General features: G+C 39.3%; 1 protein-coding gene across 3 annotated transcripts in view; it reads right to left on the reverse strand.

Moving 5' to 3' along the window:
- The window catches only part of ARHGAP6 (Rho GTPase activating protein 6), a 499309-nt gene that overhangs the window by 117587 nt on the left and 363100 nt on the right, over window positions 1–18622 (reverse strand). The window contains exon 1 of one of the 3 annotated variants that reach the window (XM_048860663.2): window positions 621–962. The exons of the other annotated variants lie outside the window; for them this stretch is intronic. The gene's annotated coding sequence lies outside the window, so the exon portion shown is untranslated. Of the gene's footprint in view, window positions 1–620; window positions 963–18622 lie in introns of those variants that run through there. 3 annotated transcript variants of the gene reach the window in all.

An 18622-nucleotide genomic window follows, 5' to 3' on the forward strand; every position in this document is an offset into this window, starting at 1 on the left:
AACAGAAACAATTGCTAGAGTTACAAGCTCCTCCAGGACTGAACCAACAGATGAACAGCTCTTACTCTACACTACAAATCATTGCAACTAACTGGAATTTAGAGAGACGTGAAGGCAGTTTAGCTAGTCTATAAAACACAAGGCTTACAGGATATAGTGTTTTGCACAACTGAATCTATGCATTAATAATTGTATATTTTGGGGTTACACAGCCTTCACGCACACTTAGAAAAACAATGAACTTACACAGATTTCAAAGCAACTCAACATCTGATTAAGCCATTTAAACAAAATCAACCGAAACATACGCCACGATCATTACATGGATTTTGCTCCTCTCAGGCTAGCTATGAAAACATGCAAGATCATGAAACTATCATTAAAAATAAAAGGTCTTTGAAAGCCTTTAGTTTGTTGAGGGAATACATTTCAGAGCCTGCTAAGTGGTGGGCACAAACTAAGTGCCAATTTTTTTCTTACTAAGCAAGAAGTGTTTGTTTTCTTAAAATTTAGCTACAGCAAATAAAAATTAAAATGCAGTTAAGTTAGAGTCAAAATTGCATACACTCCATTACAGTTATCTCTAGCACACTACATATATACAGATTTTGTTTGCTTACCCATTAACTAAATTCTGCTGCCTCTCCGGTGTCTTTTCTAATTTGATCAAACCACACTTGGAACAAGAACTCGATTTAGAATTTTTGTAAAAAATAATGCAGTTTTCCTGAAACTATGTATCAAGTGTCTGAGAAATAGTCCAGCTGGAGCAACTATGACTCCCACAATACCTTTTGTTCCAGAGACTTCTACTATCATTAATCTTAAGAAACCAAAAATAAATTAAAATAAAATAAAATAAAACAACCTTTTCATTTGACTGCTTCAAAGTAAGCTCAGTAAGTTCAGGGAGTTATGTCATGAAGTGAGCGTGTGTGTGAGAGCGAGTGACACAGGGAGAGAAGCAGACAAATTGCAACTGGATTCCCTGCTTCTTATTTCAATGGGATTGTTTTGAAGAAGTACAAGGAGTGGTTAAGAAGGGGCATGTCTCCCTCCTCTCCTCCCCCATTAAAAAAAAAAACAAAACCTTCTTCCACAGGGCTGTACAAACTCATAACTGGACTGTAACTGTGCAAGCTTTCCTTATTAGGAATAGATCAAAGAATGTTGGACGCATCTGGTAAAATCACTTTGAGCATGTTAAGATGCATTTGATGTTTTCTCTGTCCTTCCAAAAAATGTTTTCTAAACCTCCTCTGCTCTAACAAGCAAAACCTCCACTCCAAACATCTTTTAAACAAAAGCAACACTGAGGCTAAGTATTTTATGGTTTGCTAGGGGAAAAATTCCTTGATAAAGATTTTGCTTCCTAAATAAAGTCTGTTGTATTCACAGTCTATGAGTACTATACTGCCATTTATAAAATGCAGGTGGGAGGAGGAGGAAGCCTAATTAAAAACAAACTCTGAATCACCAGTTATGTTAATTGCAGTTCTATTCCATGTGGTAACTTACCAAATCACCAGGATAAATGACATCTTTGTTTCTCAGCTGATATGACTTTACCTCATAAAACTGCTCTCCCAACAAAAGGAAGACAAAGATTCCAGTTCACAGGGATTGACTGTATATCATCATCAAGTTTATTGGTATTGAAATAAAAGTTTATTTGTATGGCTCCTAATCAAATTCAGAGCCCACCCTAGGCAAAGCCACACCGTTAAGACTGTTAATGCACATCAGCAATTTCAGGGAAAAGAGATTAAAATAACACTGAAGGATAAAATGACATTTTAAAATTGGAAACCCAGGATACTTTAAAGCTAAAGTAAAATATTTTAAAAATCAACAACATTGGAAAAGATGGAAATATACCCAAATGTGGTTAACTCTTTCCTCCAACACTGCCTTGAGAACACTAGAAAATTTGAAATCACCTTATCCATACAGAAAAAATAGCTTCATATCATCAGTGAACTTGTAAAAATACATCCTTCTTTTTGTTGTAAAAGAACCATGCCTTCTCATGAAGGCAATTTGACAATTCAGACATTGAAAAGGCAGCGCAACAGAGGCAATAATGCCTCACTGTTTGCATAGGGTAAAATTCATCCCTGTGCAGCACCAGGCCTATGCACCACTCAAGTCTCACTTCAGTCCTGTGTCATGAGGCCAAGGCACCAACATCCTTCTCGAGCCCTTTGGGTATTATGCAACCAATGTTAAGCTGTCATTATGCATGCAGTCAGTCATAATTCATATAAAACCTCAGACTGAGAGTATAAATCATTACATTAGAGCTGGCTCAAAATCTTCCAACAGAACGTTTTTCTGTCAGAAAATATCAATTTATTGAAACTGAAATGCTCCGAAAATACCTAGCTGTAGTGCTAGCATCCTTTACACCTTAGTTCTTAACTGGTTGTGCATCTTACGTATCGCTTTTGTTTAAAGGATATCAACATAAAGTTTGACTTAGGATAGGAGAGGAGGCTGCTTGAAAAATAATTAAGGAACTGACTACCTTAGAAGGATGCCTGACCTCTCTGCTCTACTATTAATGCCAGCTTCAATCACCTCATTCTCCACTTCTGCCCCAAGCATCTTCATGCATCCTTCCACGTTCCTCTGTATGTGTGGAACATTTCCCCACAAACTTATCAGTAAAGACCTGTCCTCCTTCAGAAGGCCGAAGCTAGGTTAACATTTGCAAATCTGCCATATGCTTTCCACTATGAACTGCTTTCCAGTAAATTACCTTTCAACTTCACTAAGTATTCTATTGTAACAGCCTACAGAGTCAGTTAGGAGTGCATGGTTTTCACTATGCTGCATACTATGGTAACTAATTCATCCTCAGAAACATTAAAGAGAGAAACAGATCCTTCCCTCCAAGAGCATGATCCAAAGCTCGTTGAAGTTCTTTGACTTCAAGGGCTTTCAGGCAAGCCCCAAAAGCATATGATCCTACAACTTGGTTTAAAGGAGACTGTACTATAACTATAGCTAAATGAAAGCCTTTGAAACACAGCTGAGCAGTTCTAAGACCATTCAGTAAAGGAGAGTAGTATATGTCTACACAAACTAGCCAAGCAACGACTTAATTCCACTGCAATTAAGGTTGAACACCGACCTTTTTGAAATATGCCCTAAAAGACTGTTTAAACCTCAAACTCAGCCAAAATCATGGAAGTTTCAACTAAACAATTTATCTCACTCCTTCAGATTATTGTAGTCAATGATCAGAGCCCCTGCTTGTAATCATTTAGCTAAGCTATACGTATTTAGTATTTTAAATCTTTCCGAAAAAGCCTTCTCCATCTGATTCATCTTTTCTTGTTAGTCTTTGAATTTTCTCCAATTTCTATAATTCTGTTATTCAAATATCCAGAACTGGGCACAATATTCCAGCTAAGGTCATATATACTGGAACTATCATCTCTATGGTGCGTATTGTGGTGCCTCTGCATACAGAGCCCAATAATCACACAAGACTTTTATGCAATCAACTTTTCTAAGTTGACTGCAGAAAGATAAAACAGACTTGCAGTGAAGCATTCAATTTAGCAACCCTTACTGAAGTGATTAACTACGAAAGCTATCATCTTCACCTTGAACCTGTAATCCACTTACTGGTAGTTTGAAATACATCTTAACAGCAAAAAAACAAACAAAAAAAACCCCTCCTTCCTAATCACTCATGGGTTCCAATGTATTAATACCTTCTGGCTTAAATAAAGATCCCATCACACTCAATCGCTAACAGTCTACATGTCCAGGCATTTTTTGGAGAATGTCACTATATCTAGATGAGTTTATCATTACATTCCTTGTTTTAGACATCATATAAGGTTCTTCCACTTCAAACTGCTTTTTTTTTTTTTTTTTTTAACAAGTGGCTCCTAGCTTTCTGAAAAGTTTTTTCTTTGGGGTGAAATTTTACCAGCACAGTCTAGCCCTAAAGTTTGAGCAAAATCCAACCAGCCATTTACGAGTTCTATGAACAAGAAAGAAAATGCACTTTCCCCACTATTTCGATTTGGTTCTTTTGCACTCAGACTCAAAATTATTTACCCTTAAGACTTGAAACTGAATATGTGGTTAGACCTCAGTAAGTACGTAATAACCACTTTAAAATTATTAAACCAGTCTCATTAAAGTTCTAAAAGTTGAAAACTTCATTTTTGTGAATGTGCTCTATATAATTTTTCACTAATTTTGAATTGTGCAAAATTCCAAGAACCAGTCCAGACCCCCACTGTGGTTGCCAACCCTCCAGGATTGGCCTGGAGTCTCCTAGAATCAGCATTGATCTCCTGGTGAGTATTGAAAGAGATCTGGGAGATTTTAATAGGATATTTTAAGAAAATGACATTATGTCATGTGGGGGGAAAAAATCTCCCAGAATAGCTTCAGTCAGAGTTGGCACCCTAACCCCCTCACCAGAGAAGTGATGGGGGTCATGCAAAGCGTCAACGCGCTCTCCAGTGGCCCCAGGAGAATAAAAGAACAGCTTTAGAGTAGTGCTGGTCTAAACATTTCCATCAAAGTTGTTTTACAATGGGAAACTGGGTTTGCAACTTAAAAAAGAGGGTGTGAAAAGTGCCTGCTTTTCATGAAAAAAATTGGTATTTTGTTGAAGAAACAGACAGTTTTTGGTTGAAAACCAAATGTATTTTGATTCAAAATGGCTCTGCCATGCCTCATGGGACTTGAAGTTCAAACACCTGATGCTAGCATACTCCTGAATGAGCCTGGCTCTCTGACCAGACTACTGTTCCCATGATGAACCATGGCCAGGGCTTCCTAGGACGTATCCCCATCCTTGACCAACAGGTGAAAGAATGGTGCATCACTGAAGATGCAGTCTGGCCAGAAAGCCTGGCCCATAGGAAAGACCGGGAGCATAATGAACCCAAACTACAACTCCCATGAGGTATGACAACACCATTTTGAATAAAAATATTTCTAATTGTGATTTAAAAAGCCACCATTTTCTGACCAGCTCTATTTTAGAGCCACCTAAGTGCTTAGTGAGTAGTGGTGCAGCTGAGGATCTGGCCTAAGGGTGCACAGGAAAACCATGATCACACTAAGTTATACACATTTAGTTCTGATGGAGCCCACAATTATTACATTCAGTCACTCATTCAAAAAAAAAAAAAAAAGCATTATTTGTGGGTGAAAATACAAGAGTGAAAGCAACCTGTGCATACAGCAGAAGCAATTTCAAATCCAGTTAATATAGCTAATCAGTTGAAATGTTTATCAATTACTTGCTTTCAGAATATATACTGACAAATTTATGAAAACTGTTAAGTAGTATATTTACATATCTTTGTCAAAAAGAGAGCTTTTCTTTGAGTGTACCTCAATACACCTCAGTCAATTGATACAAAAAAGATGAATAATGTGTACAATGTTTGATTTAAACAAGTGCTGCAATGTCATCTTGGCATCAGTGAATATGCATATGGTAGGCTGGCTTACTCTACAAGATAAAAGAATAATTTACTGAGTCATATAACTGCATACATTGCATAATAAAGCACTCACTTGTTTGTTTCAAAATCAGCAATTACTGGAAAATACCTACGACCCTAGATTAAATACGGAAAATTGTTTTCAGATTCTAGGACTAAGCTCAAAGTCAGTGGCTCGTCATTTACTTACTAAGATGCTTTAGCCTGGAATTTGCCTTCACTGTCTGCAAGAAGCACCATTATTTTTAACAGATGCCATTGTGCCCCAACCTATTGTACACCCATTTTCACATTGTGGAGATGCATCACTGTATTTTTCATCTGTCCCAGGACACCTCTCAGTAGGAAATACTATGATTTTGTTGATAATGTTTGGTAAAATATTTTAAATTAATAAGTGAATTTGAGAGAAGTCTTTGTCTCTTAAGTAAACCTCTGCTACACTTCAGGTTGCTACCTTTCTAATTGTGCAAAACTGAACACCCTTGCCCCAAGTTCCCACCCCTTCTCTGAGGCTCCGCCCCCCACTCACTCCATCGCTCACTCTCCCCCACCCTCACTCACTTTCACTGGGCTGGGGCAGGGGTATGGGAGGGGGTGCAGGCTCCGGTAAAAAAGTCACAAAAATTAGCAATTGCTTATGTAAGACTCACAGAAGGGCAAAGTTTTGTGCTCTTGTACTCCTTTTGTCACTTCAGCAGTAACTGAGTAACATGTGCTAAAGTGCCTAAAAAATACTTATACACAGTGTTGCCAGCTCTCGTGATACCTGATTTGTTCCTTAAAGTTTTAGCTTCTGGAGTCATGTGATTATGTGAGACTCACAGCTTTGAATAAAGGATATAACCTTCACGGTTGCTGAGAAAAATCTAGAAAACCCGACCCTGAAAGGCTCAAAAGAGAAAAGAAAAAAGGGGGGAAAAAGGCAAATTAACCACACAGCCCAACAAAAAAGCTAATAATTTTTAAAACGAAGATTGATTTTTTAACTTTTGTAGTTGGGAATAGTGAAGACATGAATGACAGTGATACAGGTGCAATATAGCACACTGAAAAGTAATTTAATTTCAAAGTCTAATGGAGACAAAGTTTATGGGGCTGGGGGGACGAAGGAGAGAAATCTGCCCTTGCTAATTAGGGAGAAACATTAATGTATGCATGGGTAACAGTGCTGCAGAAACTGGGGGGGAAATAGAATGGGATAACCGGAGAGTTAAAATTGAATAATCAGTTCTGTAGTCAGTGAGCGTCTGAGGAGGGGAGGTTCCAAAGAGGATGGAGCTAGGCTAGGGGTTCCCAAACTTGGTTCGCAGCTTGTTCAGGGTAAGCCCCTGGAGGGCTGCGAGACACTTTGTTTACCTGAGCGTCCGCATGTACGGCCGCTCACAGCTCCTGGTGGCCGTGATTCGCCGTTCCCGACTCATGGGAGCTGCAGGAAGCGGCAGGGAGAAGGGATGGTTGCATGGGGGAGGGATTCCAGGGGGGCAGTCAGGAATGAGGGGAGAGGTTGGATGGGGCGGCAAGGGGCAGTCAGGGGTGGGGGGTCAGGGGACAGAGAGCAAGGGGGGCGGGGTGGATGGGGCAGGGGTCCCGGGGGGCCGACGGGGGCAAGAAGCAGGAGAGGTCAGATAAGGGGCGGGGGCTGTGCCACGCCTGGCTGTTTGAGGAGGCACAGACTCCCCTAACTGGCCTGCCATACAATTTCGGAAACCCGATGCGGCCCTCAGGCCAAAAAGTTTGCCCATCCCTGCCTTAAAGTCAACACTGCTGAATGAAAGGGTAAACAAATAGGATGGCCATATTCACAAAGCATTTGAAGCAAAAAAATTATAGTCTTTTATATGTTCCGAGCATTGACACCAACATAAACTCAGGGGCAGACTGAAAATCTGTTTTTGCATAAAACAACATGAAAGCTTTCTGATGTTCTCCTCTCTCCCTTCTACAGTTTGCTGTTGCTGGTGTGCCCACTAAGTGCCCTCTGCTCCTATTTAAACTCTCTAATAGCGAACTAACAGCTTTCTTTAATCCAATTATTTTAATCTGTGTGAGGCAGACGCAGCAGCTGCTTTGCTCCTCTTGCCAATTTTATTAATACCCTAATTAAAACATACATTCATCAGCTGAAAGACCCACTGAAACCTCTTTAAGTCTTATTTCCTATGGCTTTATTAAGGAAAGAGCTTAGTAAAAAGAAAAAAACCAACATCTGAGATTTTAAGAATTTGAGAGTGTCTTGGAGCTCAAAATAGGCATGCAAAGACAGGAAGCTGAAGAGGTTTGTTGCCATAGCCTTGTAACAATTAATTTTCTGGAAGAAGAATACAATTTGTCTCCATGTCCTGCTGTGAGGACAGTAGAACTGAACCCCCGGCACAACAACACAGCAAAGTGTGAAAACTTCTGTTAACGCATAATTGCATAAAAAAATATAACAGTTCAGTACAGCCCAATACTTCTCTTAAAATACAAGACTACAAAACGCTATCATTTTGGAGATTATAATAGCTATATATTTCTCATTTACTAAGGAGATTAATTTAGACACTTAGTTGATATAATATATTTTATTTAAGATAAACCAAGGTAGTAAAGTATTTAAAGTAGTATAATCACAATACTAGTATAATGCTGTCTATAGTTATGTAAAGTCACCACTGCTACATGCCTATAGTGCACCAGGAATGGTTATGCTGGCGTAGACCCCATCTTGCAGCTATTCTGCATACACAGGACCACCATGGATTTCTGTGGGAGTTCATGCATTGGAAGGCTTGCATCATTTGGCCTTCTGTCTATGTAAAGTATACTCATATTCCTTAGTGTGATTAGTATGCTAACATATGCAAAAAAGATAAACTACATTTCTGGACAGAAATTAAATGCTGCAAAAACATATTGTTGGGCCAAATTCTCTGTTGGTGTAAATTGCCTTAGCTCCATTAGCTTTAATTGGCATAGCTCCATAGTTCCATTAGCTCCTCCTGGGGAGAGCTTGGTAGCCCCGGGCTGGGCAGGGGGGATAGATTGGTGGGCAGGGACACATGACCCCCCCCACCAATTGATGGGGGGGGGTCATGTGGCATCCCCTTTAGATCCTCCCCCCCTCCTCCCCAGTATGGGGAGGCACCAGTCATCTATGGCGAGGCGTGCTTGGGGGAGGGGGCAGAATGGGACAGGAAGAGGTAGAGTAGGGGGGGAAGAGGCGGGGTGGGACCTTGGGGAAGGGGTGGAGTGAGAGCAGGGCCTGAGATGGAGCAGTATGGAACACCCCCGGGAAATCAGAAAGTCGGTGCCTGTGGCCCTAAGTTTTATTTACTCACATTGTTCAAATCCTGCACTGAATAAAGAATGTTTGTTAAAAAAAAATTCTGTGTCTCTTCTCACTATAATATATGACAGGTTTCAGAGTAGCAGCCGTATTAGACTGTATTCGCAAAAAGAAAAGGAGTACTTGTGGCACCTTAGAGACTAACCAATTTATTTGAGCATAAGCTTTCGTGAGCTACAGCTCACTTCATTGGATGCATAAAGTGGAAAATACAGTGAGGAGATTTATATACACACAGACCATGAAAAAATGGGTGTTTATCATACACATTGTAAGGAGAGTGATCACGTAAGATGAGCAGCAGGAGAGTGGGGTGGGGGGAGAGAAAACCTTTTGAAGTGATAATCAAGGTGGGCCATTGCCAGCACATTTCCAGGAGATAACAAGAATGTCTGAGGAACAGTGGTTTCATGGTCTGTGTATATATAAATCTCTTCACTGTATTTTCTACTTTATGCATCCAATGAAGTGAGCTGTAGCTCATGAAAGCTTATGCTGCTATAATATACGAGTGGTCAAAAAAGTTAATGAATTTTCCTCACAAAATCTCCATGAGGCTAGAAAGTTTTATTTTTTCCATTTAACAGAACCATGGCAGGGAGTAAGTAAGGTAAAGATTTGCAAGTGTCCAATAATTCTGAGCTTCTCAATTACTGGCTGACCAAATTGAGACATGGAGGGCTTGATTTTTTTAGAGCAGCTGAGCACCTACATTTCCCTATGGAACTCTGAACTTCTTAGGTGTCTCAAGCTGGGCACCAACAACATGAGAAAAATGCAATTAGCGGCCACCTCCAAACATTTCAGTTTAAATTCATTGCACAACATTAAACAGGAACTCTGTGACAGAGCCAGAAACATAACTCATTTCTCCAGGATTCCAACCCAGTTCTTTAAACAACATCCTCATTCTTTTTTGTTATTGTTGTTTGGTTGTTTTAAACAGACTCACACCTTTGTGCCTCATTCACACTTTTCAATTTGTGAAGCAAATGCGGCAGAGATCCAACCAGTGCATTCAATGCCACAACTCTGTCTCATTCAGAGTCCATCCAGGAGATGGAGAAATAGCCCTGAACTCCCCCCCCCGCCCCCCCCACAGGAATTTACTTAATTTTATTTCTGTTGCTGAAAATGTCAGCTGGAGAAGAATCTATCCTTGCTTAGTGCATCGCCTGGTATAATTCCCTTAAATCTAATTGTCATCCATAGAAGTCAGCTTGGGTGGAGTCATGGACTCTATCCCTGAGAAGAAGGAAATTACAGACTGCATTCTTCAACTACTGCAGGATTATTCTCCCGTAACAACTGTGTGAAGACTCTACAGCTTCACATCCTAACAGGCTCATAATTTCCAGAAGTGAGCAACTTTACAGGCTCATTTGGGCTGGATAAGCCTCTTAAATGATAAAGCAATATGCTAGGTTGTGTGTGTTTATCTCAATTTTTAATTATGCTAATACTTCTTCTCAACCTTGGTCTACTTTGGTGCCAACCTCTGTGAAAGTAGTTCACAGCACCATTGCAATTTAATCTTAAAACTGCTTCCTGGTGATCTCTGGTACTAGAAGCATACACTCGCTCCCACTGAAGTGAGTGGTATATTTGTCATTTATTTCAAGGGAGGAGGATCAACAACAAGAGCCTTTGAAGTAATAAGATGCAGCAAAAAATACTTTAACAAACATTAATAAGCTTCAGGCAGGGAACATGTGTTAATCTATTATTGTGAAGCACTGTGTTGTTAAACAAATGACATTATTATCTTAAACTACTCTCTTATCCTTTTCTGCCTTCCACCGTCCTCCTACCCAAAAATTATTCCTGAAGCAGAGCTTCTGTAACCCCAAATGGGAGAAGAGCCAGAGGCTGCTTTAAGTCCTCTAGGGAGAATGCTATTGCCAATCTATATTTTGTGGAAGGGGCTTTGATACTATGGTGATGGGCAGCATAAATACAAAACAGAAACAGATACCCCCTACAGAATGCAAAAAATATGGTCAATATTGCCCCATCCCCAAACAGAACATAAAACAATAATAAGAATAGCATCCATTATTTCATACTTTCAGGAGCAAAATTAATGAATTTAAAAGAAATGCTTCTCAGGTCTTACTTACCATAATAAGTTCCATTTTTTTCTACTAGAAAACAGATTCTGCAGAATTTTCTCAATTTATTGGCGATGAGAAAGAAAACTCAGTTCTAGCCTTATTTTCTTGTAATAGAAAAGTGAAATAACACTTTTTCCAGATTTCTACAGAGAAGTAAAGTTTAGTGGAAAAGTGCCCAGTATCCAGAAACATTCTCTCTTTGGAAATCAGTTTTACTCTTTCCCTCCCAAATAGGGTCTTCTGTAAATGTGCAGAAAAGAATTGTTTGCTTTTAACAGTAGGGTGCACGCTTTTAAAATATTTATTAAAACATTCATTCCGAGGGTTTGAAATGTATATGTTTCAGGACAAAGTGTATTAATAAATCCATTATACAATATACCAAGCTTGCACAAAAATCTCAATCAAATGAGAAAGTGTTTGGTTTTTGACTCTCATGAAAATTAGAATCAACAAGGTGCAGTCCTGCTTGGTCACATACTGGAAAAATAGAATGGATGAGTTCAGTATCATATTTTTATTATGTATTATTTGTATTGCCCTATATACAGATTGACTGTAAAGGTATCAGCTATGTGTAAACTTGCGTGTTCTAAGTATGAACGTTTGCCCCAAATTCCTGATTCTATTAAACTCTTCCAGCAATTACACAAGTACACCTAAGCTCTGTACATCATGTTTCATGCATACTTTTCCTCCAGGATCTCTCTGAAAATGTGCATACTTTTGTCATTCTACCATAAGTGTGAGAGTAAGAAGCAATTCAGTCTGCAAAGCAAACGCTTTTTAAAAAAAACTTCAGATTGGCCTGTTCATAAAACATTCTTGCACAATATATATATAAAACACAAAAGCCACATGAAAGGAACTGATCCAGCTAATTTACCCTACCAGGAAAAAAAGAAAATTGAGTGGGTTACAGATTAGCGGGTCTAATGTTTAATATACAAATTGCATTGTTTTCTGCTCATTTGATCCAACAATCTGAACTAATTTAAGAGAAATGTTATTTAATTTAGCAGTGATTTCACCATCCTGTAAAACAAAATTCTAACATACTGTCAGTGTACCTTTAAGAAAGTGCCATTCCATAGATACAGGCCACTCTGACTGAAGTGAAGAGGTGAAAAAGGTCGCATTTCAGGCCAGAGTGCTTAGTTCAGGGAAGGCCTTTTTCTTAAAGGAACAGCAGTTTCCCACGTACCATGTCTTGGCTCATGAAATTATCAGCCAAACTCTTTCTGCAACCCATGCAGATTCACAGCCGTATGTAGAGGGCTCTCTACTTAAAAAACTCTCATATGAAAGATGAGCTGTAAATCATCGCTTCACGGACTTGCTCTTAGCAGTACTGTGATTGTATGACCTCACTTCAACTGCTTGAGTTTGTTAAGTTAGCCTTCCCAAGAACATAGAGTGTTTAGATAATTTCCCCCTATCTTCCTGACCAAAATAGTTAATTTACTCATTCCCCATTTGCTAGTTACATTTTATATTCACTAGAGGCCTGCAATAATTCTGCTGAAATAAACATATGTGGGTGTACATAACTTCTGGGAGAAGAGGGTTATTTTTGTTTGCTTTTGAATACACTCCATGTGTTCTCCATTTTCTCCTCAACCTTTTATCTTAGGAACTCAGATATAAAATAAGGGGAATGTATTGAAAAGTTATTATCAACTTGAAATTTCATCACCTTGCAGGTACCAACCTGCCCTGAGTACTCAATTTTTGAGATTTTAACATTTTCCTATTGTTTTAAAATATTTTTCTTTATTCCTGTTGCTGTGTGCAAAACCCAACACAAACAGAAAGGGAAACTGACTGAGCATCCACAGCAAACAGTAAAACTGATTATTCTCAAAGACCTGCCAAACACACAGAAAAAAACAAAAGGGAAAAATAGAAAAAAAGATTTTTTCTTTAAATATCGCAGTTACTTGAGATGTTTCTTGTAACAATAGTTGGTAAAGGATTTCAGAGAGCATTATGATTTTTAAAATGACAGGGTCCCTAGAAACAGTGCATGTTCTTTTTTGACCCTGCAAACCTAAATCATGCTATCATCTCTTTGTAAGGTGTTGGAGCATATTCTAGAGAATAAAACAGAAGTATTAATTTCCAAACCCCACAAACTAGGAATATTTCATTCTTTTTCATTACAAACAAAAGATGCTCAGATAGCCTTGACTGTCTGTTAATCACTTTAGGGCATACCTACAGCTGCTTCTGTTTACATTACCTTGGTATAAAATACACTCAGTTATTCTTGAAGTAAATATTGACTGAACAGCAAAGAGTTTTAAAAACAAAAAGCTTGAAAGGTCAGCTGATACATTACAGTTAAAGAGATCACGTTATTAATGAAGATGGTATTGAGCATTGCATTTGAGCATTTCATTCCGTATTTTAGATATATGTTTCAAATTTACTATAAAAAATATAGGGCTTTCATTTTCCATAGTTCTTACCCCAGATTTGATCTCAGTTATACTGGTTTGAATCCAGTGTAATTCTATTTTAATAAATGGAGCTATTCTGGATTTGTGCCTGTGTGGCTGAGGTCAGAATTTAGTCCTTCATCTTCTGAGATACTCCAGAATAACTCAGAGCTGCCAGAATTGGTATAAACTCCACCAGGTAGACACCTACCTGGCCAAGAGCATTTATCTCAGGTTAGGCCCAGTTCAAAGAATTTACATACCCTGTTGACAAATACTACAGATTTTTAAGCTTCTAAAGCCAAACAACTTCTGCCTATATGTATATTTAAAACAGCAGATACACTCCCGCCCTCCACAGATCACCATTGTGTCTGAGCTTTGGAATTCTATTTTGTAATTCTTGAGATTTTGTTTCCCCAATAAATTAGCCTTCTGGTTCCTGAGACTTTTGGATACATGCTTTCTGGCTTTTCTCCACAACCATGAGAGCTAAAGATTTTTTTTTTTAATGGAAGTTAGGATTCTCACTTAATGACCTCTCTACAGGAACTGGGGATTTAAGGGAAAAACCACCAAATACCAAGCTGGCAACCCTGTGTTAGTATAATTTGTTAGTAAAGTTTGAAATATCAAATAGTCCAAAAAATAAGGTTGTTCCTGCAAAATTAACTTGGCCACTGTGAAAGTCTGTATCATTTTCTATTTTTGTATTCCTACTTAAATACAAACCTTGTTTATATTATTAATGTGTGTGATGAAAGTGGAGCTACTCTGTAATTATTTATCAATATTATACACTGATGTGGTTATTGAGCAGTTTATGACTATATTGGTTTAGTTGAATAGTGGTCTGTAAGGAAAAATAAGCAGGACAGGAAGAACGGCTCAAAACAATCTTCCCTTTGTAAACATTCAAGGGTTGTTATGGGACAATGGAAGACCCACGGACTCCAAAGACTCTGGTCTGACTGCTGCTGATCCTACCAAACTGGTTTTGACAAACAGGACCAAAGCCCAGGAACTGACAAGAACAAAGAAACTCTGTTTGGATTAAAAGGGTTTCACTCTCTCTCAAACAGTTGTTGGGGACCCGTTCAGGGAAGTCAGACTGATACACAGGAAGTTCATTGGCCAACTTGGAATAATTACTCTTCCACATATGCTTTGTTTGCTCATACTGTGTAGTCAGGCCAATTAGCACCAAAGAGTGTTTCTCCTCTTGGCCTATTTCCTGCTACATCCTGGCTAAGTGTCTCTAAAAATCTGGGACCTCTGCACTCTTTCAACATCCTATAAATTTTGGCTGGCCTGTCCATCTTTGTTCTCATAAGGGCAGACCCATCTTATGTGCCCTCACGTCCATAAATCCTGCATCCAATCAACTGGATCATAGATCTCCACCTGTTTTGATGCCCAGGCCTGTCCCATTGTTGCTGTGGCTGCCAAACCTCATACCAAAACTCCTGAGTCATTGGTGCAACATCACGGACCAGCTTAGAAGGTCAGACGTATCATGATGGAGGATCTGGTAGGCATCGCTCTGAATTGTCATCCCTCCATGATGGCAGAGGACATCTTAGTTCCCACTTCTAGTACCGCGTATTAATGGTTGCCTTTGGTCTGTGGCACTGCCCTGAAGTGAAACCAGGCAATTCAGTAAGCCTGCCTCAGTTTCCCTCCTTCTCTGAAGGATCACTCATAATCCAGTCCACCTGTTGGTCCTTTGTCACTACCATAGCCCTCTGGCTAGCTGTTGGACATCCTTTACCCTTTCAGAGTGCTAAAAAGTCCATCCCCAGCTCAGGGTGTACAGTCACTGGCAGAACTTTGAGTTTAGTTCACTTGCTTAAGGCCTTAATGGACCCTCCTGTTGGGTTTGGTAGACCCAAGCCCACCCACTTCCTGGGTCCCAGTGGTTGGCGCCAATCTCTCGTCCCAGCCTGTTTCCTATTATGCTCCTCTTGCAGGGCATTTCTCAGGTTCACCCTGTGGTCCTCCAGAGGGTTTGGTTTCCTGGGCAATTTCTCACTGGTCTGTTTCTGAGCCCCTGATTCCAGTAGCTCCTCAGCCTCTCTGGCACTCACAGGGCTAGGGTTGTGGTTGTGGATCTGGTGGTTAAGTGTCCCCAGCTCCCCTCCGTGAAGCTGGGGTTGTGGTTTAAGCCAATCATATCTTGGCCTTCAGCTGGGCCCTTCCCTCCCCACCCCCAATTAGTCATCTAGCTTGGACAGTTCATCAGGCCAGCCTTCTGCTGATATCTGCCCAGTTGAATATCTCTTGAGGAATAGAAGCCGCTGCTAGAGACCCCTCTCTACCACCTGACGGGCAAAAAAGGATCAACCCGTCAAAACGATAAAATCTGAAAGTTCCATATAAGTGATGCAGAATAGGCAGCTTGTGACATGTAAGGATTTTCTGAACTTTTTAGGAATGCTGGCCATTATTGCTGGTGATTTTGTCAGTTAATGCAGATGAGCATTTTTCACTCCATGCTTTTACCATAGCTAATTACCATCTAACCAAATGACCATCCATCTACATCTAGTCTCACTTGCTTACTGGAGAAAACTATCCTCAACATCTAATTAGTGAATGCTTACAAAACTTTGAAATTACAAGCTACACAAAACCTCTGGTTTCATTTACATTACTATTGCATTTTCCAATGGTAACATGCATCAACATCTAGGCTTCAGGAATCTTTATGTGGTCTCTGTGAATGGAACTGCTCATATTGCACTTTCATATGGTGAACAATACTGTATCAGACAGATACATTTTTCTTCTGGTTTCCATATTTCCCCTCCCGCCCGTAAAATTTGGCTCTGGCTCTGTGGGTGCCTGGTAGTGTTGCCAAGCACAGAACTCAACTGTGTCAGATGCTTGAAAATGGAAAGCTGTTTGGCCATGGACTGATATGTTGGGCCATCTGCTCTGACCCTTCTGAACAGATTCCTTGGAACAATCTCCACTTGCGTAGCATACATACAGCTCAGCATATCCTCTTGTGCCATTTACAAGCAGAGTGGGTAAAATGGCTGACTGACAACTAGGACTGTTCCATAAACCAGTGGTGACTCACTGTGATTATACTTGGGAAAGTAACAATCTTAAACTGAAAGAAAAGGAGTACTTGTGGCACCTTAGAGACTAACCAATTTATTTGAAAATAAGCTTTTGTGAGCTACAGCTCACTTCATCGAATGTGAACTTATGCTCAAATAAATTGGTTAGTCTTTAAGAAGCCACAAGTACTCCTTTTCTTTTTGCGAATACAGACTAACACGGCTGCTACTCTGAAACCAATCTTAAACTGGAACACTTTTAGTCAACTTATTTGTTCAACAGAAATCCAATCTAGCTACCATTGAAGTCTATGGCAAAACTCATATGGACTTCAGCTGGAGTAGGATTGTCATCAAAACCCATCATGTTGGAGTCATATCTGCTCTCTTTTCGTAATCAAAGTCCACATACCATAATCACAATATTCAGTTTCATGATGTATTCTGACAGCTGAAATTTGATGACAGAAGAGATTTTTTTCTGAGCGCTGATTGGCTGCTTTAGTTCTGAAAATGGTTTAAATTGTGCAGACGTAGGAAGAGTTCTAAAGTATGAAGATCAGAACGTATTCAGAGTATTCTAAAGGTAAGTTTGATCCATTCATATAATGTTATTTTATAGCAAATTTAAAACTTAAACCTTCTCATAGACCAATTTAAATCCGTTATCTCTTGTTCTGTATTTTTTCTGTGGACATACTGTTAAAACAGAGCAATAATAACAAAAGGAAAAATACTAGTGTGTTAGTTCGGTGACATTTTGGGAACAATACCAACCCTGGATTCTGGTGTCTGACAAATGTACCTTTTAGAAAGCACATGTCAATGTCTTTGATTAGTAAGAAGGCCTGTGGAACATATCTAAAATACTTTACAATTGAAGATAATTATCCTTATATTTCAAAACAAATTTTTAACCTAAGATTATACAGTTTAGTTTGGCAAAATGAATTATAATAATTATTCTCTTATGCATTTTTTATTTGCCCAACGCTGTAGTATAAGCCTTTACATAGCCTAAATTGGGTTATTTAATTATTTCAAATAAGAAGAGCGGAACACTGCTCCTCTGCAGCTATTAACTGTAAAGGCAAGAATGAAGAAAGACCTAACCATTTAGCTAAGTGTCCAAGATTTCATAGTGTAGCTCACAGTGAATGTACTCTGAGAAAGTAGATGCATCTTGCCATTCTTTTTAAATGTGGCCAAAATCATGCTTTAATGTATTTCATTCAGAACTGACTTTCATTGGTGTGAAATATCTTAACTAGGGAAGAAATATTTTAATTGAAATCCCTATTCTTAATGTATAAATAATGTATAAAACACGTTCTAACATAGAAAACTTCTATCCTGGAAAAAAACAAAACTTTTCAGCATCTTAATTCTGCACAAGGAAATACTTTCAGCTCCTGGAATTCTGAACGGTTTGTGGTAGAGATGGCACAGAATCTAGTACAGGGGTCCCCAATGCGGTGCCCGCAGGCACCATGACACCCGCTGCAGGACACCCCACCGCTGAAATGCTGCAGAGAAGCGTCGCCGTTTCTCGGCAGCAACGCTTCTTGTGAGAAGCAGCATTTCGGCGGCAGGGTGTCGGGCACCCGCCACAGTGTTCTAGGAATAGCAATATGCTATTCCCACAAGAAAGGTTGGGGACCACTGACGTAGTACTAACAGTAGAAATTGGTTTTAGGATAAATGCACATCAACAAATTCTAAAGCAATTATTTGGCCAAAAGTTCTCTATTCTAGGATAAAAAATAGATGCCTCCTAGGTGCGACATTTGCTGTACTAGTGAGTATTAGATCAGCCTGTAATTCAGTGATCAATTCCAATAACCTTGACAGCAAGCAATATCTTGAACTTGCAAACAATAAGTACAACATTAACACAAGTATAATTACATACATACAGGCTTTATACCGACAAACTTCAAAGCACTAAGGATTATTTAGTTAATTTTTGTAAAACACCTTGAAAAAAGTCTAAAGCACATAAGTCATCCATATTATTATTACTACTACCACTACTGCTGCTACTACTTCTGGAAGAAAATCCTGCTTTCCAGTGCATTGCTCTGTCAGTTCTGATTGAACTGCTAGAAAGAGACTGACACTGTAATTAAAAGTCCATCCTCAGAATGCCTGAAATACAGCACGGCGGTATGGAGTGTCATGG

The sequence above is a fragment of the Caretta caretta genome, chromosome 1 (assembly GCF_965140235.1).
Source record: "Caretta caretta isolate rCarCar2 chromosome 1, rCarCar1.hap1, whole genome shotgun sequence".
Taxonomy (NCBI): Eukaryota; Metazoa; Chordata; order Testudines; family Cheloniidae; genus Caretta; species Caretta caretta.